This window comes from Nicotiana sylvestris, chromosome 2, assembly GCF_000393655.2.
Source record: "Nicotiana sylvestris chromosome 2, ASM39365v2, whole genome shotgun sequence".
Lineage (NCBI taxonomy): Eukaryota > Viridiplantae > Streptophyta > Magnoliopsida > Solanales > Solanaceae > Nicotiana > Nicotiana sylvestris.
The window spans coordinates 130,271,297-130,294,725 of record NC_091058.1 but is presented as its reverse complement, the minus strand read 5'-3'; the positions used below and the strand labels follow the sequence as shown (position 1 = coordinate 130,294,725).

Below are 23,429 nucleotides of genomic sequence, written 5' to 3'. Positions count from 1 at the left end.
TAATATTTTTAAAGTCATTGATTTTATTTGATAAGTAAACGATTAGTAGGTGACCGTAATGATGTAAAGCATAAAAATAAACGAAAGAGTAAAATAGTGAATTTAATAATTAAAAATCATGAAATATCTACTAGAATTTTTCAAAACTCGGTGACACAAGTATACAGAAAAACCAGTAGAATATATAAAGCCCATATACTACTGTTTGGAGTAAGATAGACAGAAAAATAAATACAACAAGGAAGAGACTCTGGGTGCTGCAGAATGGAGCATAGGGAGCAGCTCACCACTAAGTCTCTAGTTAACGGGAGTACGCGTCTGACTGGCCACCAGATGCACCTGCCTCAGATTCTGCACGAGTAGTGTAGAAGTGTAGCATGAGTACATAAACAACATGTACCTAGTAAGTATCTAGTCTAACCTCGAAGAAGTGGTGACGGGGGGTCCATATCGACACTTACTAAGAGTCAATAAATAAAATATAGAAATCATAAGTGGGCATGAAATACAGCAATAATAGTGATATAAGAAACAAAAATTTATAATTCTTAAATGTAATATTAATCTAAAGTCTTCAACTATCACAGGCCAAGTATTAAACACATAAGAACCACCAAGTAATTTTCTAGTCTCATATCAAGAAGAAATATCAAGTATAATCGGACTCCGAGCAATATCACGCACGATTATGCCAAGGTCGTATTTCTCGATCCAGAATAGTGTGTACACTGTCGAGGATCGATTGGCGCGAACCATAGATACATCTATTATACTGCCTAGGCGTTCGGCCCGATCCACGGGAATAGAGAATACTCTACAAACTTCGATTAATGACTACTACATAAGGATAATACTCAAAGAAGACGTAAATTCTGTTTACTATCAAGTATCCCGACAAAATTTAAAATAATAAAGCTCAGTCTTTACAAGTCTTTTATCCAATTTCAAGTATATATTTATGTAATTAAACTAACAAGTTGGGTGCAAATAATACATGGCAGAGTCCTAAAACTCCCGGGACATAAGCATAATGTTAGCTACGTACAGACTCTTGTCACATCGTGCGCATGTAGAACCCACATTTATTAGCAAATAACCATTTACAATACTTACAGGGATAATTTTCTCCTATAAGGTTGGGCAAGAGACTTACCTCATTTCTAAGCCCTCCTCCCGGTCCACAATTCTCACTAAAAGCCTAAAATCGGTGCCACGCAATCCAAAACTAGTCAAATGTTGTACAAATTAATCAATATATGCTCAATAGTTTATAATTTAACTATTAGAGTAATTACCAACCCAAATTGGAAGATAACTAAAATTCGCCCTCCGGCCCACATACTCGGGTTTTGGAAATTTTCGTAAATAAATATTACCCATAATCTCACGAACACAAATATATAATTTCTACTAAATTCCATCGTCATTTTCGTGGTCTATCCCATTTTTATCAAAATCTAGCTTTTTAACAAAATCCTATAGTTTTCACAATTTACATGTTAAAATCTACCCAAAATCTGTGTATTAAACTCACACTAAGTTGTAATTACTTATCTGACAATGATAGGTGAAAAATCCCGCTTCAAGAGCTCCAAAATCGGCTAACCCAAAGTGAAATGAGAGAATGAACCTAAGTCCCGATTTAAAACAATCACTGCTTAGATTTTCGTCCTTCGTGATCGCAAAAATGCCCTAACGATTGCAAAGGCAAAACTACTCAGGCCCTTGAAAGTCTTCTTCGCGACTGCGAGAAGACTTACGCGAACGCGATGCACTGAGCCGCCCTCTCATCATGAACGCGGGCCTCCCTTCGCATTCGCGAAGGGCATCTGACTTGCCCAGGCCCAGACCTTCTACGCGAACTCAGTGAGGCAATTGCGAACGCGAAGGTCACTGGTCCCAAGCCTTCACGAACGTGACCCTTACTTCGCGAACGCGAAGAACAAAATCACCTAGTCCCTAAATTCTTCATCGCGAATGCGATGGTCCTTCTGCGTTCGCGAAAAAGGAAATCAAAACAGCATTTTCTGCAAATTTTTTACTTAGCTCTGGGTGGTCCGAAATACAACCGAGCCGCCCGGGACCCCGTCCAAATGCACAAACAAGTCCATTAATATAATACGGACCTGCTTGAACCTCAGAACACATAAAACAATATCGAAACTAAGAATCACACCCCAAATTTTGTGTTTCAAGTATATCTTGATACCAAACGGACCTTGATAACACTGAAGTCTACCTCAAACTAAATTTAAAGAACTTGAAAACCTTCAATGTGCCAACTTTCAACATTAAGCGCCAAAACGCTCCCGGATCACCCAAAACTCGATCCGAACACACGTCCTAGTCCAAAATCATCATATGAACCTATTGGAACCATCAAATCTCGGTTCCGAGGTCTTTTACTTAAAATGTTGACTCAAGTCAAACTTGGTCATGTTAGGTCATTATTAAGGAACCAAGTGTTTCGATTTCGATCGGAACCCTTCCAAACCCAAACCAAACATCCCCGCAAGTAATAAAACAGTAAAAACTCAGACAGGGAAAATAGAGTTCTAGAAAGCAAAACGACCAGTCGGGTCATTACATCTGTTTCATCCACTTTATTGAAAAACAGTTGACAAAGTGTATGATGGTACACTTCTGAATATTATAAGGTTTAACGAGATGATAACTAATTTAACAGAAAGGTAAAGACAAAATAAATTTTTAAAAGTCCCATTGTGATACTTTTCTTAAACTTCATTATTTTTTGAAAATTTTAAATTTGTAAAATATTAATTACTACAATTAACATGTAATTATATATATAAGTGAGTTAACTACTTCATCTTCCGAAGAAGACGCAGCTGAAGAAGACACATTCTAAACTCTAAAAGGATTGCCACTTAGGCTAACTGAGAATGCACTCTCAAGTAAGAGGGTACAATAATAAAAATGCTTACTTTTATCTGGCTGCGTAATATAGACCCTTGCAGTCCTGTGCTTTCTCGAACATCACGCACAGCGGAAGCTTAGTGCATCGCAACTTTTTTTTTTCTCTTTTCTGGCCTTTCTTGGCAAACTTTAGCCCATTCTCTTTGGCAGTTGCTCTAGATTGCCACTCAAACTTCATTGACAGATTTACTGCTGGCTTCTGTCGATCATTCTTGGCGCATATGTGGACAAGTTTAGGCATCACCAAAATACTTAACTCGGTATGTTCATATAATGATCGATAAAGAGCTCGAAATGACTGGAATGCTTATAGGTTAAATAACCTCTGGAATGATCCAACAGGTCGTTTTGAGATTTAGCATTCCGTTCGGTAGTTTGAGATCTAGAGTAGCTTTGTATGATGTATTATGACTTGCATGTATGGTCAATTTCGGACGACTCGGAATTAATTTGGAAGAATGATTCTCATTTAGAAGCTTTAAGTTGGGAGAATTAACCAAATTTGACTTTTTGCGTAATTAATCCCGGATCGGGGTTTGGATGGTTCCTGTAGCAACCCCCTAGTAGGATGCCACTTATAAATATCAATGTAATACTTATAAAGTTAAACATTTACTTTTGTAAAATAAACTAACAAAAAAAAAGGAAAAAAAAGAAGAACTAATTTCAATACTTCCATGAGATTTGGGCAAAGAATTCAAGTATTCAAGACTTGTGAAACTAGTTTAGCAAATTGTTATTATAATCTATTGGTTAAAAATAGGCCCATAAATAAAATTCAACATACGACATCTCAACTTAGAAAATTTTCTTAAAAATCTCCTTAAAAAGTGCAAAATGCAACTATAAAAAAAGAAAAAGAAAATGGCAACACTTATTTAGATTAAATCAATACTTTAGAATTTATCAAATACTTAGAAGTTAAAAGATGGATATTTTTCATACAATACCTTTAAGGACTCAGCAGAAAACTCAACTCCAAGACTCAGATATAACTATTAAGTCTCCAATCATTGTTCTCAAGTTCAATTCAAATACCAAATTTAATATATTACAAGACTTGGGCAGAATATCCCCAAAATAGTCAAATCATTCACTAAAATTAAGTTACCAAAATAATATTGTCATGAATAATCATTCAAAAGTGCATATCTAAGTGTATTATATGGATCATATACAAGTCCCAAAAGTCTACAAAAAGAATACATACGCTTATGCAAGTGTGATCTTCATTTATGCAACCAAAGAGTCTACTTCAAATGGCCACCCTCAAGTCTCTCCCGGTACATCACCTACAATAGTGACAAACTATCGTTAAGTGTAAAGCTTAGTGACATAAACTTACCTAATATTTTATAATAAAAGAAATGTAAACTATGTAAGAAATACAAGGAATAAACTCTAGATAAGAGTTTATCAAAATCACCGTCAAGTATTTAATGAAGGTACAATCATTTCAAGAGAACTAAATGTCAAATCATAAAATAGTTCAAGATACCATTATTCAAAATCTCAATTGTCATTGCAAAGGCAAGCATAATATTTGTATTAATTATAAATAGTTTTAAACAACTATTACAAATAAATCAAAATACAGAAGGCAAGCATAATATTGCAAAGACAAAGGAGCTGGTTAGGGTTATGAAGCCAAACATGAAGACAAATTTATTAAATTATCCCAAAAATTATGAATCAGATAATAGAATAAGTGCAAATTCTTTCATTAAGAAGGATTTTAAGAATATAATTTACTCAAAAAGATTTTTTCCTTAAAAGAATAAACATTATTATACATCAAAACTTTTGGTCTGGTGCTAACTGTGAGTCTCCCGTACAATTAATGCTCGTTTATTTCTCACTATTCCATTTTCATAATATTATAATATATTCAAACCTTTCTATAATTATATAATATTATTTTCACTATTAAAGAAACTTTTCTTTTTTGAAATCGACGTTTTATATTATATTTTACCTTTTTATAATTATCTTTCACTTATAACAACAATATTTTGTCATTATAATGGTATAATTTTTGCAAAATTATCTCTATAATAACCTTACTCAAATATCTATATTATTTATTAGTTTATTATAACCAAAAAATATTTATTTGAGACATAACTTTAACTAAATCTGTAAGTTTCAACCAGGAATATGGAACGTCAAAAATTCATTCTTGGAATGAGAAATTGAGAGATAAAGTTTGAGACTTTTTGTGTTCTGCCATTTTTCCACACACTTCACCTCATTAATATTGTACTAGCATTTCTAAAAGTGTAATTAGTATAATATGGATATCATTTGAGATTATAAAATTAAATATTTTTATTATCTTTTGTATATAAACAAATTGAACAAAGGAGCTCCTGGGTATTTTTGTGTAAAACAATCAAATAAAATCTAAAAGTCAAATGTTGTTAAGTTGTATACTCCCTTCATCCCAATTGATGTCATAATTTTTGACTAGGCCTAAAATTTAAGGATGAAAGAAAGATTTTTAAAACTTGTGATCCAAATAGAGCTTTAAAGATTCTCTCGGTATAAATCAATAAAAAGTTTAAAGTTAAATGATTATTAAATATGATAATATGTTATTATATTTGAATCTGACTTAAATCATGCAAATTAAGACAAAGGGAGTAGTAGCCAATCGCTATGAAAGGCATCAAAATGTACGGACAAAGGAGGTTGTTACGAAAAATACCGACACATTCACCAAGTAAATTTTTCCTTAACCTATCCAGATAATCTAATGGGTTGGATCATCTACTTGACGATCCTTTCATTACATTCCAACCATTGGTCAAGTGAGAAAGTCAACAATAATAGAAGTTCAAATCAATAAAAAGAAAAGGAAAATCGTTGCAGGTGAAATAGCCTATATGGAATCCAAAGCCTGAAGAACATCAGCTGAACCGAACCAAGTTGTCCATGATCCCATACTTAGCTCTATCTGACTGGGAAAGATCCCTGTTTTCGGAATGTACAACAATATTATTTACAAAATATTTTCATTTTTAATTTACCTTGACTTCTCTTGTATCAATGATTTTATTTTATTTTTATTGTTGCACCTCTCAAGATATTAATCCTTGATATCAAACTTCTTTGAGTTTCCAAAGTTTCGCCAAACATGCTCGGAGAAAGGTAAAGGGGGAACAGAGACACAACACCACCAGCCTTAGAATAGAATAATATATATTTTGGATAACTAACCATGGAATAAAATATTGACATACCAGTAAGACATTATTGCTGGTTGGTCCACAATGCTTTCACAACCTCCAAATGATGGAGCAATATAGGGAATTCTCAGAGCATCCACAAATTTTGCAGTAGTTAACCTAACAAAAAATGTAGCCTTTTGATTTACTGCACGTAAAAAAGGAAATGAAAGGAATACTTGGTTGACCAAGGATCATAGATTCATCATAAAATACAAACCTCAAAACTGACCACACCACCAAAGCCAGTCATTTGCTTCTTTGCAATATGATATTCTGGATGACTCGGCAACCCTGGAAAAGACATGTTTCACCTGCAATTCATTTCTTTCAGATATAACAGCACTTCCAAGAACGGCACAGATCCTAATGAAGAGCAGGAAAAACAAGACCTCTTAACTCCAACTGAGCTGCACAAAGAAAAGAAAAGTGCGGGATGACAGCAACTTTTATGTTCATTAATCAGGCAATCATGCATTAGGACGAAGTAGCTACATGACTTAAGGTGGATTATACAGGAGTATAAGAAAATAGAAGCTCTACAGCTTAAGTCAAGCAGGTATGATGTAGAATTTTACAGAGGTAAGAGAACATAGATCCTGATACCGACCGATGTTAGGCTCCTAAGATTGGCATTTGCTTTAATCAATATCAAGTGGAACATTCTTACTTTTCTCATGCATATGAAATCTCATGCGTATCCATTAGGTGATTGTGCTCTGTTCCAAGTTTGAATTTCAAATCATGACTGATGGAGTTACTGAAGCCTAGAATACCTTGGGATGAGCCTCTAAAATCTCGGCCATGCTCAATGCATTTGAGTTTTGTTGCTGTACACGAAGATGCAGCGTCTTCATGCCTCGGATGATAAGATATGCAGCATTCTGGTAGATGGGAAAATTGAATCAAACTGCAATACAATACAATACAATACAAGCTTAAAATGCCAACTACACTTCATACAACATCAACAACTATGCCGCAATCCCAAGCTAGTTGACCCAGCTTTATGAATACTCTCTATCCATGTCACTCCATTTAGACCCGTCTCGATCCAATATTGAAAAATATAGGTTCTTGGTTCTCTAAAGCTGAAAATTCTCATACATTTTCTACTGGCACAGAAATCTCTAACAAGAGTAAAAGGCGCCTAGTGAATATTGGACCTAAAGTAAGTTGATCAACATGACTAGGCCTTAATACCTAGACTTCATACATTTTATTTATTTATTTTACGGGAATACACTTCATACATTTTTAAACAACCCAAATACCGTACTAGTACTAAAGTCCACTTTAAGAGCAATTTTTCCTTCACCAAATTTAACTTACACATATACAGCATAGTAAGCCACGGAATTAAGTCAAGCAAGACATCAGTAAGGAAACTCACTGGATTGATAGCACCACCCAGGATGTGATGCAAGTTTCGAACTACTGAAACTAATTCTAAAGGACAACTAATGCAACCTGCAAGAACCTGTATGAAGTACACAGCAAAGCAGTCAGTTTGATATTGCTAATGGCGGTATAGTTGTTTAATTGTCCAAACTCCAGCTGATGCCACTTACTGTTGAAGTTTGGCAAAATGCCAAAGTCCCACATTGGTTGGGAGTTAAGTTTGGGGGGATTTTTCCCCTATAAAAGAAGGCCTAATGTTTAGGATTAAAACACACCTCTCATTTGCCTTCTCATCTGTTTAAGGCATTTGTATCTTCTCTCTTTAGTATTATTTCACTTGTATTTTTGGAGTGGAATAAAATATTGGTTGTGTCCGAGGAGTAGGCAAAATTAGCCGAACCTCGTAAATTCTGGTGTTTCCTTTATTGTTGTTTTATTGTCTTATTTATTATTTGGTGGCTGTCATAATTTTTGGTATAGTAGTTGTGACTTATTCACACTCTATACATTTGGCTTCCGCAACAATTGGTATCAGAGCCAAGGTACTGTCTAAGTATGCTCTGTGGTTGCAGCATAGTCTGATCTTCCACATCAGAAAAGATTTATCTTGGTAACTGAGTCAAGGTTCTGTCTGAGTATGCTCTGTAGTTGCAGCTTAGTCTGATCTTCTACATCAGAAAGGAAATAATCTTGATTTGTGTCGTCAGCTATTAAATAATATTTGTGTCAAATATGGGAGACAATAAACAAGAAGAATCTACATCAAGTGTCAACAATACGTCATCATTGGCATCTTCGCTTATGACAAGAATTGTGTCAAATGCGAAATTTGCGGTCGAAATATTTGACGGGTCCGGACATTTTGGGATGTGGCAAGGCGAGGTTCTAGATGTCCTTTTTCAACAAGGGCTAGATCTGGCCATTGAAGAAAAGAAACCAGATGTTATTGGAGAAGAAGATTGGAGAATTATCAACCGTGTTGCTTGCGGTACCATTCGATCCTACCTTGCTAGAGAGCAGAAATATCCATACACAAAGGAAACTTCTGCAAGTAAATTATGGAAAGCACTGGAGGATAAATTTTTGAAGAAAAACAGTCAAAATAAATTGTACATGAAGAAGAGACTGTTTCACTTCACCTATGTTCCTGGTACCACGATGAATGAACATATCACCAGTTTCAATAAGTTGGTTACAGATTTGCAAAATATGGATACAACTTATGATGATGGTGACTTGGCCTTGATGTTGTTGGCGTCACTTCCTGATGAGTACGAGCACCTTGAAACTACTCTACTCCATGGAAATGACGAAGTTTCTCTCAGAGAAGTTTGTTCGGCTTTGTACAGCTATGAACAAAGAAAGCGAGAAAAACAGAAGGGCGGAGAAGGAGAAGCACTATTTGTGAGGGGTCGTCCTCAAAATCAAACGAGGACAAAGAAGGGAAGATCCAAGTCAAGATCCAGACCCAGCAAAGATGAATGTGCCTTTTGTCGAGAAAAAGGGCACTGGAAGAAAGACTGTCCGAAGTTGAAGAATAAGGCCAAACATAACAATGGAAAGGCCATTATGGATTCAAATGTAGCTGATTGTGATGATTCAGACTTCTCATTAGTTACAACAGAGTCATCAACATCTTCAGACATATGGTTGATGGACTCGGCTTGTAGCTATCATATGTGTCCCAACAGGGACTGGTTCGTGGAATTTCAAGAAGGAGAATATGGAGTCGTCCACACAGCGGATAACAGCCCTCTTACCTCATATGGCATTGGTTCAATACGATTAAGGAACCATGATGGAATGATCAGAACATTGATAGATGTTCGATATGTACCGGATTTGAAGAAGAATCTCATCTCTGTGGGAGCCCTAGAATCAAAAGGGTTCAAAATCATTGCAGAAAATGGAGTGATGAGAGTATGCTCCGGTGCACTAGTGGTAATGAAGGCTAATCGGAAGAATAATAATATGTACCGCTATCGTGGCAGTACAGTTATTGGGATAGCGACAGTAACATCCAGTGACGACAAAGAGGCAGAAGCAACCAAGCTATGGCACATGCGCTTGGGACATGCTGGAGGAAAATCCTTGAAAACTCTATCAGATCAAGGATTGTTAAAAGGAGTAAAAGCTTGCAACTTGGAGTTTTGTGAGCATTGTGTTAAAGGGAAACAGACAAGGGTTAAATTTGGTACAACGATCCATAATACTAAAGGCATTTTGGATTATGTACACTCTGATGTTTGGGGTCCTTCCAAAACACCTTCATTGGGTGGGAAGCACTATTTTGTAACCTTTGTTGATGATTTTTCCCGAAGAGTATGGGTGTATACAATGAAGAGCAAAGATGAAGTGTTGGGAATTTTTCTCAAATGGAAGACGATGGTGGAGAATCAGACAGGCAGGAGAATCAAGTGTATTCGCACAGACAATGGAGGTGAATACAAAAATGATCATTTCAATAAGGTCTGTGAAAATGATGGCATCATCCGACACTTCACTGTTAGACATACACCACAACAGAATGGAGTGGCAGAACGTATGAACCGGACCTTGCTGGAGAAGGTACGGTGTATGTTGTCCAATGCTGGCTTGGGCAAAGAATTTTGGGCTGAGGCAATTACATATGCATGCCACCTCATTAATCGTCTACCATCTGCTGCTATTGATGGCAAAACACCATTTGAAAAATGGTACGGAAAACCTGCTGTAGATTATAACTCTTTGCACGTGTTTGGCTCAACTGCATATTATCATGTGACGGAGTCAAAATTGGATCCAAGGGCAAAGAAGGCTATTTTTATGGGAATTACTTCTGGAGTCAAAGGATATCGCTTATGGTGTCCTATGACAAAGAAAGTAATATTCAGCAGAGATGTTACCTTTGATGAATTTGCTATGGTAAATAAGGTAACAGAAGATACCAAACAAAATGAAGGTGCTTCTAAGCAGGTGGAGTTTGAGGGAAAATTTATTTTTCCTACACAAGAAGCAGAGGAGGAAACAAATGAAGATTACCCTCTGGAAGGAGAGCCAGTAGAGGAGATTCCAACTCAGGAATCTCAACAACAACTTGAATCAATAGCAACCAGCAGGCCAAAAAGAACAATAACGAAACCTGTTCGTCTCATAGAGACGGTTGCTTGTGCAACCTCAATTGTAGCTGATGATGTTCCTACTACTTATAAAGACGCTGTTCAAAGTTCAGAAGAAGATAAGTGGAGGATTGCCATGAATGATGAGATACAGTCCCTTCATCAGAATCATACATGGAGATTGGCCAATCTCCCGAAGGGAAAGAAAGCAATTGGGTGCAAATGGGTATTTGCAAAGAAGGAAGGATTTCCTAACCAAGTAGATGTTCGCTACAAAGCAAGATTGGTGGCCAAAGGATATGCTCAAAAGGAGGGAATTGATTACAATGAAGTGTTTTCTCCAGTTGTAAAACATTCCTCCATTAGAATTATGTTGGCTTTGGTAGCACAATTGGATTTGGAACTAGTTCAGATGGATGTAAAAACTGCGTTTTTACATGGAAACTTGGAGGAGGAAATCTACATGACTCAGCCAGAAGGATTCAAAGTTGCTGGAAAAGAAAATATGGTGTGCAAACTTGAAAAATCGTTGTACGGATTGAAACAATCTTCTAGACAATGGTACAAGCGATTTGACGAGTTTATGTTGCGGCAAGGGTACAAGAGAAGCAAATACGATCATTGTGTGTATTTGCACAAGCTTAAAGATGGTTCCTTTGTATATCTTCTCCTATATGTTGATGATATGTTGATAGCTTCCAAGAATTCGAAAGAAATTGATAAGTTGAAGATTCAACTGAAGAAGGAGTTCGAGATGAAGGATTTGGGTGAGGCAAAGAAAATTCTTGGCATGGAGATAATTAGAGATAGACGTTCAAAGAAACTCTGTTTATCTCAAAAGGAATATTTGAAGAGAGTACTTCAACGTTTTGGCATAGATGACAAGACTAAGCCAGTTAGTACTCCACTTGCTTCCCATTTTAAGCTAAGTACTACTATGTCGCCAATGGATGAAGCTGAACGAGAGTATATGTCAAAGGTACCATACGCAAATGCTGTTGGTAGCTTGATGTATGCAATGGTTTGCACAAGGCCTGACATTTCACAAGCTGTTGGAGTTATTAGCAGATATATGCACAATCCAGGGAAGGAGCATTGGCAAGCTGTGAAGTGGATTCTACGGTATATTCATAATACTGTAGATGTCGGGTTAGTTTTTGAGCAGGAAGACAATCAGTTTGTAGTTGGATATTGTGACTCAGATTTTGCGGGTGATATGGACAAACGAAGATCAACTACTGGTTATGTGTTTACTTTTGCAAAGGCACCAGTTAGTTGGAAGTCTACTTTGCAGTCAACAGTTGCTTTGTCTACAACAGAGGCAGAGTACATGGCTATTACAGATGCTGTGAAAGAGGCAATTTGGCTTCAAGGATTGCTAAAGGAGCTTGGTGTTGAACAAAAAGGTATCACAATTTTTTGTGATAGTCAAAGTGCTATTCAATTAGCGAAGAACCAAGTTTATCATGCAAGGACGAAGCACATTGATGTTCGGTATCATTTCGTACGAGAAATCATAGAAGAAGGTGGAGTCACGGTGAAGAAAATTCATACTACAGAGAATCCTGCTGATATGCTGACAAAGGTGGTGACTGCGGTCAAGTTTCAACATTGTTTGGATTTGATCAACATTGTTGAACACTGAAGATTGAAGATGAAGACACAACCAAAATTTGTTATTGAGAGAGAATTGAAAATGTGGAATTTTGCCAAGGTGGAGATTTGTTGAAGTTTGGCAAAATGCCAAAGTCCCACATTGGTTGGGAGTTAAGTTTGGGGGGATTTTTCCCCTATAAAAGAAGGCCTAATGTTTAGGATTGAAACACACCTCTCATTTGCCTTCTCATCTGTTTAAGGCATTTGTATCTTCTCTCTTTAGTATTATTTCACTTGTATTTTTGGAGTGGAATAAAATATTGGTTGTGTCCGAGGAGTAGGCAAAATTAGCCGAACCTCGTAAATTCTGGTGTTTCCTTTATTGTTGTTTTATTGTCTTATTTATTATTTGGTGGCTGTCATAATTTTTGGTATAGTAGTTGTGACTTATTCACACTCTATACATTTGGCTTCCGCAACACTTACGTCATTGTGCCCGCCAAGGAATTTTGTAGCAGAATGCAGAACAAGGTCAGCACCTAGAGCAAGGGCCTTTTGGTTGAGAGGAGTCACAAACGTCCCATCCATACAAACCAAGGCTCCTTTTTCATGACAAAGCTTTGAAACCAGCTCAATGTCAACACATCTCAGGAATGGATTTGTTGGAGACTCGGTAAAGAAAAGATTCACCTGCATTGAACAAGGTACCGGACAATGGGAACCATCTTCACTTCTCTATCTATTTAAGTTCAGAAATGTTGAGTGATAAGCAACAGTGTGTCTGCATACTGACTTTCTTCTGATTTAGTGCTAACTCCAAAGCTCCAATATCCGCTGGATCAATGACTGTGGCCTGCAGGAATGGAACACTTCAGCATTTCCCCCTTAGATTAATTAAGGGAAGAGAAATGTTATGGTTCGATTATATTATTCGCCAGCAGCTTTTAGAGTGTTGTCTAGAATGAATTTATGTCATTCATTTTCATTACCAAATAAAGACAACTCCTCAATTCTGAATAACAATTTTTTCTCTTGTCAAGAAATCTTGTAATATCTCTACACTTAAAACTAGAATGACAGGTATCTTAAGCATTTGGATTAGCGGAAGTACCGTAATTCCCATTTTAGGCAGTATCGTCTCAATAAAAATACGGGTCTTCCTGTAACAATCTGTGGTTGTTACAATATGGCCACCAGCAGGAACCAAGGCCAACAGCATTACAGTACTGGCACACATTCCAGATGCCATTACCAAGGTTGATTCAGCGCCCTCAAGTGCACTGTTAGAGATACAAATACCTCATTTACTAGAATACATCGCCACTTAGTAACGATCCCATAAGACAACTAGAGAAAGTAAAAAGAACAGATAAAAAAATGAAAAACTAGTTAATCAAAGATAAAGCTAACCTTATTTTCTCCTCTAGAACAACAGTAGTGGGGTTACCATAGCGCCCACATTCAAAACTTGCACGTCTTTTTTCCTGCCAAATTATCATAAAGTGAAATTAATCATAAAGACAAATTCAGCTTGCTGAAAAAATGTGCTTAATATTCTCTTTTACCAATATGATGGTATATTTAACAAAAGGTGACAGCAAGTGGCTAGGGCTGTGCTATGACTTCCCCTTTCAAGCCAGGAACTCTTCATTGGAACTAGAGAGAGAATATATTTTTAACTCAACTCATGAATCAAATACAACAACAGTAAATACCTTGAAATCGATGGAAAAAAATACCTTGAAATCAATAAGGTCAGAAGTTTTGTTGAAGAAGTAAGCAGACGTGTTAACCACTGGGGTAGTTATGGCATCAGTAACAATACCGCGTCCCAACCTTTCACCTGAAGAAGAACAAGAACAAACAAAGTATGTTTTTATCTCCATTCACACAGCTGAAATGAAAGCACAGAATTACTCCCATCCTCTCAAAACCTTATTGTTGCCAGTTGCACTATACAAAGGTAATTCTTGAAATATTCTTCATTCAAAGAAGAGAATATACATAAAAATACGTATATGTTATTCGACAAAAGAAACTTTTTTTTGTCACAGGAGGCAACCCAACAACCCCAATGCATTTGGGCAACAATATTCAGGGAACAAGATTCCTTTTTCATTCTATCATTTTGTTGTGGTTTGCTAGAAGAGGAAAAGGACAGAATTAACAGTGTTGAAATCAAAATCCAAGTCAGAAATGGTGGTTGGAATGGAAAATGAAAGAACCACTTCTTTCATTTTCCACTCCAACCCACCATTATTTATTGGGTTTGGCTTCCAATAAAGAGTTAGGGTAAAAGAAAAAGTTCGGAGGGAATACACAGAAAACCCTCATTTCCTCCTTCTCTTCCTTCCCACATAAACACATACAGCAAGAATTCGCATGTAGCAAATGTAAAGAGATTCATCCTTAAGCCAAGACACCAATATTTTTCAGCAGATATGACATTTTAACTGCAATACCTGTTGGACCTCAAGCCATTGGGCTTTAAAGCAGAAGAAGTGTGAATTGGAAATGGAGGGAAATAAAATGAAGGGAAAATGAAAATTTGAAGAAGTGAACTTTTGTCTTGCACTTTGTCCCTCACATTTGTGTGCTTATATATAGATTCACTTCTTAAAGCTCTTAAAAGGAGTTGAAGAGAATGAACCCTCGCGCCGTCGTCGTCGCTCGCTCGGCTTTGGCTTCGGACCAAATCACTGCTGAAAGTTCAGAGACCGCGGCAGGCCGCGTATTTTCTGAAAAGGCACCTTTCCAGACACCTCTTCTGATATTTGCCTATAAATTCTGAGGCAAGGCTGCATCTTCTAGATACGAAAAACACTCCAGAACTTCTTTCTTTCTGAATATACTGCTTCCTAATTCGCAGTCTCTCTCTCTCAAATTCGTAAGTGTGATTTTGCTCCGTTCTTTGAGTTCGTTGGTATCCTGCAGTTTGTATTGCCACTGTTGCAGGAAGGTTTATTCCGTTTTATCCTGGGAGGATTTAATCCATTACCTTGACAACGTGTGAGGGGGTTAAAATTCCTTAAGGACGCACAAGAAAATTGTGGACTCGGAATATTTCTGATTCTTTACTATTTTATACATTTCTTTATTCTTTTAACAGTTTTTCTAATTTTTTATTTTAACACAGTAACACTCACAATACCTTGAAATTTGGCTCAGAGTGCAAAGTCGAACCTTTAATTCTTTTTCTTTTTTTGAATTGGTAGAACCTCAATTCTACTGAGCATTATGAGCTAATTCAACAAACTGATAGATAAAGTTGAACTATTTTCAAGCCCTTATATCCAAAAAAATCTATCCAATTTTAATTTGAAGTGCTACATACTTTTATCCTCAATTTGAGAGCCTTCACTGTGACTCGTCATCTTCAGTCTAAACATCAACGGAAACTGATAAGGCCTGAGACAAATTTCATTTCATGCATCTCTTCCAAGATTGTCAAGTAAACTATGGGTTTAAACCATTCAATTAATCAATCAACTACACCTCAATCCCAGATGCTTTATAAAATTCTCTATATCCCTTCCTCTCTATATCTGTTGAGACCCTTATAAGATAAAATATATTCATTACACGCCATTGCATGGATGATGGACCGTCCTATTTTATGCTCCCGGCATTCCACATTATGTGGAAAAGTTGAAAGCACGGAGTTTACAAAAATGAATTTTGAAATTTGTGGTCTTAAAAGGTGTGATAACAGTTAGCTTTCCAAGTTTAGAAACTTGCTGTTCTTTTTGGAACAAACAGAAAAGGAAATGTTGTCGCATAAACTGGAACGGACAGTAATAGTAATCAGAGTTTTCAGAATATAATCCACGAACCAAGGCATAACGACAGGGGAAACCGAGAACAAACTAGACGGCAAAGTGAGAGGGCCATAAAACTATACCGGCATGAATAGCGACGCTTCCATCGGAATTCAAAAACGAAGCGTATTTATTAACACCTGTCAAACCCTCAATCTGTACATTTTCATCATTACAAGCCGCATTTTCCACCAGCGGAGCAAAGGCGGAGGAATCGACGGCATTAGCCGCCGGAGTGAAGTCAGGAACGGCGTGGTTGTTAGACCACGAAGCTGCCACAACTTGAGCCACGCCGTTGTTGCTGCAGTTCCTCCGAGCCTTAATACTTAGCTGCTGTTGCGGAAGCCAAATGTATATAGTGTGAATAAGTCACAACTACTATACCAAAAATTATGACAGCCACCAAATAATAAATAAGACAATAAAACAACAATAAAGGGAACACCAGAATTTACGAGGTTCGGCTAATTTTGCCTACTCCTCGGACACAACCAATATTTTATTTCACTCCAAAAATACAAGTGAAATAATACTAAAGAGAGAAGATACAAATGCCTTAAACAGATGAGAAGGCAAATGAGAGGTGTTCCCTTTATTGTTGCTTTATTGTCTTATTTATTATTTGGTGGCTGTCATAATTTTTGGTATAGTAGTTGTGACTTATTCACACTATATACATTTGGCTTCCGCAACAATTGGTATCAGAGCCAAGGTACTGTCTAAGTATGCTCTGTGGTTGCAGCATAGTCTGATCTTCCACATCAGAAAAGATTTATCTTGGTAACTGAGTCAAGGTTCTGTCTGAGTATGCTCTGTGGTTGCAGCTTAGTCTGATCTTCCACACCAGAAAGGAAATAATCTTGATTTGTGTCGTCAGCTATTAAATAATATTTGTGTCAAAGATGGGAGACAATAAACAAGAAGAATCTACATCAAGTGTCAACAATACGTCATCATTGGCATCTTCGCTTATGACAAGAATTGTGTCAAATGCGAAATTTGCGGTAGAAATATTTGACGGGTCCGGACATTTTGGGATGTGGCAAGGCGAGGTTCTAGATGTCCTTTTTCAACAAGGGCTAGATCTGGCCATTGAAGAAAAGAAACCAGATGTTATTGGAGAAGAAGATTGGAGAATTATCAACCGTGTTGCTTGCGGTACCATTCGATCCTACCTTGCTAGAGAGCAGAAATATCCATACACAAAGGAAACTTCTGCAAGTAAATTATGGAAAGCACTGGAGGATAAATTTTTGAAGAAAAATAGTCAAAATAAATTGTACATGAAGAAGAGACTGTTTCACTTCACCTATGTTCCTGGTACCACGATGAATGAACATATCACCAGTTTCAATAAGTTGGTCACAGATTTGCAAAATATGGATACAACTTATGAAGATGGTGACTTGGCCTTGATGTTGTTGGCGTCACTTCCTGATGAGTACGAGCACCTTGAAACTACTCTACTCCATGGAAATGACGAAGTTTCTCTCAGAGAAGTTTGTTCGGCTTTGTACAGCTATGAACAAAGAAAGCGAGAAAAACAGAAGGGCGGAGAAGGAGAAGCACTATTTGTGAGGGGTCGTCCTCAAAATCAAACGAGGACAAAGAAGGGAAGATCCAAGTCAAGATCCAGACCCAGCAAAGATGAATGTGCCTTTTGTCGAGAAAAAGGGCACTGGAAGAAAGACTGTCCGAAGTTGAAGAATAAGGCCAAATATAATAATGGAAAGGCCATTATGGATTCAAATGTAGCTGATTGTGATGATTCAGACTTCTCATTAGTTACAACAGAGTCATCAACATCATCAGACATATGGTTGATGGACTCGGCTTGTAGCTATCATATGTGTCCCAACAGGGACTGGTTCGTGGATTTTCAAGAAGGAGAATATGGAATTATTCACACAGCGGATAACAGCCCTCTTACCTCATATGGGATTGGTTCAATACGATTAAGGAACCACGATGGAATGATCAGAACATTAACAGATGTTCGATATGTACCAGATTTGAAGAAGAATCTCATCTCTGTGGGAGCCCTTGAATCAAAAGGGTTCAAAATCATTGCAGAAAATGGAGTGATGAGAGTATGCTCCGGTGCACTAGTGGTAATGAAGGCTAATCGGAAGAATAATAATATGTACCGCTATCGTGACAGTACAGTTATTGGGACAGCGACAGTGACATCCAGTGACGACAAAGAGGCAGAAGCAACCAAGCTATGGCACATGCGCTTAGGACATGCTGGAGGAAAATCCTTGAAAACTCTATCGATCAAGGATTGTTAAAAGGAGTCAAGGCTTGCAACTTGGAGTTTTGTGAGCATTGTGTTAAAGGGAAACAGACAAGGGTTAAATTTGGTACATCGATCCATAATACTAAAGGCATTTTGGATTATGTACACTCTGATGTTTGGGGTCCTTCCAAAACACCTTCATTGGGTGGGAAGCACTATTTTGTAACCTTTGTTGATGATTTTTCTCGAAGAGTGTGGGTGTATACAATGAAAAACAAAGATGAAGTGCTGGGAATTTTTCTCAAATGGAAGACGATGGTGGAGAATCAAACAGGCAGGAGGATCAAGTGTATTCGCACAGACAATGGAGGTGAATACAAAAATGATCATTTCAATAAGGTCTGTGAAAATGATGGCATCGTCCGACACTTCACTGTTAGACATACACCACAACAGAATGGAGTGGCAGAACGTATGAACCGGACCTTGCTGGAGAAGGTACGGTGTATGTTGTCCAATGCTGGCTTGGGCAAAGAATTTTGGGCTGAGGCAATTACATATGCATGCCACCTCATTAATCGTCTACCATCTGCTGCTATTGATGGCAAGACACCATTTGAAAAATGGTATGGAAAACCTGCTGTAGATTATAACTCTTTGCACGTGTTTGGCTCAACTGCATATTATCATGTGACGGAGTCAAAATTGGATCCAAGGGCAAAGAAGGCTATTTTTATGGGAATTACTTCTGGAGTCAAAGGATATCGCTTATGGTGTCCTATGACAAAGAAAGTAATATTCAGCAGGGATGTTACCTTTGATGAATCTGCTATGGTAAATAAGGTAACAGAAGATACCAAACAAAATAAAGGTGCTTCTAAGCAGGTGGAGTTTGAGGGAAAATTTATTTTTCCTACACAAGAAACAGAGGAGGAAACAAATGAAGATTACCCTCTGGAAGGAGAGCCAGTAGAGGAGATTCCAACTCAGGAACCTCAACAACAACTTGAATCAATAGCAACCAGCAGGCCAAAAAGAACAATAACGAAACTTGTTCGTCTCATAGAGACGGTTGCTTGTGCAACCTCAATTGTAGTTGATGATGTTCCTACCACTTATAAAGACGCTGTCCAAAGTTCAGAAGAAGATAAGTGGAGGATTGCCATGAATGATGAAATACAGTCCCTTCATCAGAATCATACATGGAGATTGGCCAATCTCCCGAAGGGAAAGAAAGCAATTGGGTGCAAATGGGTATTTGCAAAGAAAGAAGGATTTCCTAACCAAGTAGATGTTCGCTACAAAGCAAGATTGGTGGCCAAAGGATATGCTCAAAAGGAGGGAATTGATTACAATGAAGTGTTTTCTCCAGTTGTAAAACATTCCTCCATTAGAATTATGTTGGCTTTGGTAGCACAATTGGATTTGGAACTAGTTCAGATGGATGTAAAAACTGCGTTTTTACATGGAAACTTGGAGGAGGAAATCTACATGACTCAGCCAGAAGGATTCAAAGTTGCTGGAAAAGAAAATATGGTGTGCAAACTTGAAAAATCGTTGTACGGATTGAAACAATCTTCTAGACAATGGTACAAGCGATTTGACGAGTTTATGTTGCGGCAAGGGTACAAGAGAAGCAAATACGATCATTGTGTGTATTTGCACAAGCTTAAAGATGGTTCCTTTGTATATCTTCTCCTATATGTTGATGATATGTTGATAGCTTCCAAGAATTCGAAAGAAATTGATAAGTTGAAGATTCAACTGAAGAAGGAGTTCGAGATGAAGGATTTGGGTGAGGCAAAGAAAATTCTTGGCATGGAGATAATTAGAGATAGACGTTCAAAGAAACTCTGTTTATCTCAAAAGGAATATTTGAAGAGAGTACTTCAACGTTTTGGCATAGATGACAAGACTAAGCCAGTTAGTACTCCACTTGCTTCCCATTTTAAGCTAAGTACTACTATGTCGCCAATGGATGAAGCTGAACGAAAGTATATGTCAAAGGTACCATACGCAAATGCTGTTGGTAGCTTGATGTATGCAATGGTTTGCACAAGGCCTGACATTTCACAAGCTGTTGGAGTTATTAGCAGATATATGCACAATCCAGGGAAGGAGCATTGGCAAGCTGTGAAGTGGATTCTACGGTATATTCATAATACTGTAGATGTCGGGTTAGTTTTTGAGCAGGAAGACAATCAGTCTGTAGTTGGATATTGTGACTCAGATTTTGCGGGTGATCTGGACAAACGAAGATCAACTACTGGTTATGTGTTTACTTTTGCAAAGGCACCAGTTAGTTGGAAGTCTACTTTGCAGTCAACAGTTGCTTTGTCTACAACAGAGGCAGAGTACATGGCTATTACAGAGGCTGTGAAAGAGGCAATTTGGCTTCAAGGATTGCTAAAGGAGCTTGGTGTTGAACAAAAAGGTATCACAATTTTTTGTGATAGTCAAAGTGCTATTCAATTAGCGAAGAACCAAGTTTATCATGCAAGGACGAAGCACATTGATGTTCGGTATCATTTCGTACGAGAAATCATAGAAGAAGGTGGAGTCACAGTGAAGAAAATTCATACTACAGAGAATCCTGCTGATATGCTGACAAAGGTGGTGACTGCGGTCAAGTTTCAACATTGTTTGGATTTGATCAACATTGTTGAAAACTGAAGATTAAAGATGAAGACACAATCAAAATTTGTTATTGAGAGAAAATTGAAGATGTGGAATTTTGCCAAGGTGGAGATTTGTTGAAGTTTGACAAATTTTTAGTCCCACATTGGTTGGGAGTTAAGTTTGGGGGGGATTTTTCCCCTATAAAAGAAGGCCTAATGTTTAGGATTGAAACACACCTCTCATTTGCCTTCTCATCTGTTTAAGGCATTTGTATCTTCTCTCTTTAGTATTATTTCACTTGTATTTTTGGAGTGGAATAAAATATTGGTTGTGTCCGAGGAGTAGGCAAAATTAGCCGAACCTCGTAAATTCTGGTGTTTCCTTTATTGTTGTTTTATTGTCTTATTTATTATTTGGTGGCTGTCATAATTTTTGGTATAGTAGTTGTGACTTATTCACACTACATACATTTGGCTTCCGCAACAGCTGCCTCGCGAAGTTCGGAGGAAACCTGAAAATCAGAGAAGCTAGCCTTGCCGGAGAATCGAACGCCGGCTTCCGGGCTAGGAAGACTGCCGGAGAAATCGGGGTCCGAACGGCATTCGAATGACGGAATTACCCTAGCAAAGCTGGAGACAGCCATTGGTTCTAGGGGGTTAAAAATTGTAGTTCTACGACGGCAATGAAAAAGAGATGAAAGTTAGTTCAGGGAATTGTGTTCCACACAAGTTTAAATACTTGTCCCAAAAGGTACTGTACTACTATGAGAAGCAGAGAATATGCGTAGTTGACCTTTGTCGTCTTGTAAAAGGAGAAAATTAAATATTGGGCAAAACACAATAGTATGATAGTTGAGACGCAAATGTGACCGTTCATAAATTTTAGTTGGTCAAGTAGGTTAGGTTAACAAGTTGAAATGTGACATTCTGAACCACCAAGGAATCTCCACATTTAATAAAGGTCTCGATATTAATTATTGCATCATAATTTTTTTATTATTAATTATCAGAAATTTATGCAGTAATAATCTTTACATTGTAAATTCATGCCTTAACTTGTCTTCTCAACCAAATTTTTAAATAATTAAGTTTAGTAGGAGAGAAGAAAAGGATATGTTGGAAAGAGAGTGGCATGTGTGTATACGGTAGAAATTGGGGCTATCCGATTTCGTCCTTCGATGAAAAAAGTGATACCACGTCGAAAGACCAGGACGTCGAGCTCGGGGTTGAAGTTCCTTTCCGCGGTCGAGGTCGATAACACTTACCGAGGTAAGAAGAAAGCATGCTTAGAGATGATGCCGGTATAATTCAGTAACGGAAAGAGCGAGATACCTGCGACGGGCCGGAGATCACGGCGTGAATTTCAGAATGGATTGGTCTTTTGCGGTTAAATAGTTGTCAAATATGATTTTCTACTATAATTAGAAGTGTATCTTATTTAGAACTCCCCTACTATATAAAGAGGGATCACATTCATTTGTAAAGATTTCATTGTTCACCGATAAGAAAATATACGCACATTACTCTCTTGTTATTTCACTTACTGTTCATTAGAGTTGTTTTATCATTTGTTATTCCCATCATCATACCTCGAGACTATCACAGGTTGAGGTTGAGATTTAGCTTACGCACTAGTTTGATCTACTTTATTCTTTAATTCGTCTATTTAATTCCTTGTTTATCAATTGGTATTAGATTAAATCACATATCCTTAAAAGCACAATATAAGTTATTGTTACTCAAATTTTAGGGTAAACAGTTTGGCGTCTACCGTGGAGCTAAGGATAATAGTGATTGTTTCAATGCTGATTCTGATAACACACGTTATTTTCACACTTGTTCTTGTCAAGTATTTTTGCTCTTAGGTTAAAGCATGTCAAACTCACAAAACGCACCCGTACATGGTGATGATGGTCTCAGATTTCACGGGGAAAACGATAATGTAATTGCTCCAGGAGCCGGGGTGCCACCGGCTAATCTCGGGAAAGCACCGGTCACCGATCCAGTCGATATCAGTTCGCACGTTGCTCTAAATGCGGACCTAGGGGCAGACCCCGAAGAGAGTGTACGCAGGGAAGGCCGATCTGGTGGCCAAGGTACACAGTGCAGAGAAGGCGGAGGAGTTAGCCTCCGGGTAATATTCAAGATGCTATAGGTTTAGCAGGCCGCTATTACTCAATTGCAAAATCAACATAGGACTCCAAGTATGGTCGAGCCAGAAATCACTCGCTGTACCGAGCCAGTGCCAGAAAGGCCGAATGGTAATGAATCAGGAACTGATCCTGCAATAATGAAAATGCTCGAGGAGTTCACCAAAAAAATTGAGTCGGGAGAGAAGAAAATCGAAGATCACGATAAAAAAGTGGAAATATACAACTCCCGAGTTGATCAGATACTGGGTGCACCCCCAATCCTAAAGGGTTTGGATTCAAAAAAGTTCGTGCAGAAACCTTTTCCTCACAGTGCGGCTTCGAAGCCCATTCCTAAGAAGTTCT

The 23,429-nt window shown here is 37.7% G+C and overlaps 1 pseudogene; it reads right to left on the bottom strand.

Moving 5' to 3' along the window:
• Positions 1-5,702: 5,702 nt before the first annotated feature.
• Positions 5,703-21,578, bottom strand: LOC104223192 (cystathionine gamma-synthase 1, chloroplastic-like; annotated as a pseudogene).
• Between the last annotated feature and the right edge of the window lie 1,851 nt (positions 21,579-23,429).